This window comes from Mus caroli, chromosome 7 (genome assembly GCF_900094665.2).
Source record: "Mus caroli chromosome 7, CAROLI_EIJ_v1.1, whole genome shotgun sequence".
NCBI classification, from domain to species: Eukaryota; Metazoa; Chordata; class Mammalia; order Rodentia; family Muridae; genus Mus; species Mus caroli.
In genome coordinates, this window is record NC_034576.1 from 18270885 (window position 1) to 18271126 (window position 242).

Here is a 242-nt window from a genome sequence, read left to right on the forward strand (position 1 = left end):
GCTAGCCTCTGCTGCAGTACTTGCACTCACACACACAATGCAGACACAAATGCACAACCCATGCACACACACATATGTAAAATGAAAGTTTAAAAATTCAGTAGTAGCAACTCTTCTGGAAGCTGAGAATGATAAATACTGGGAAGACACACATACACACGTGTACACCAATCCATATGCAACCACACACAGAGACCTGAAAACCACACACACACACACACACACACACACACACACATAAG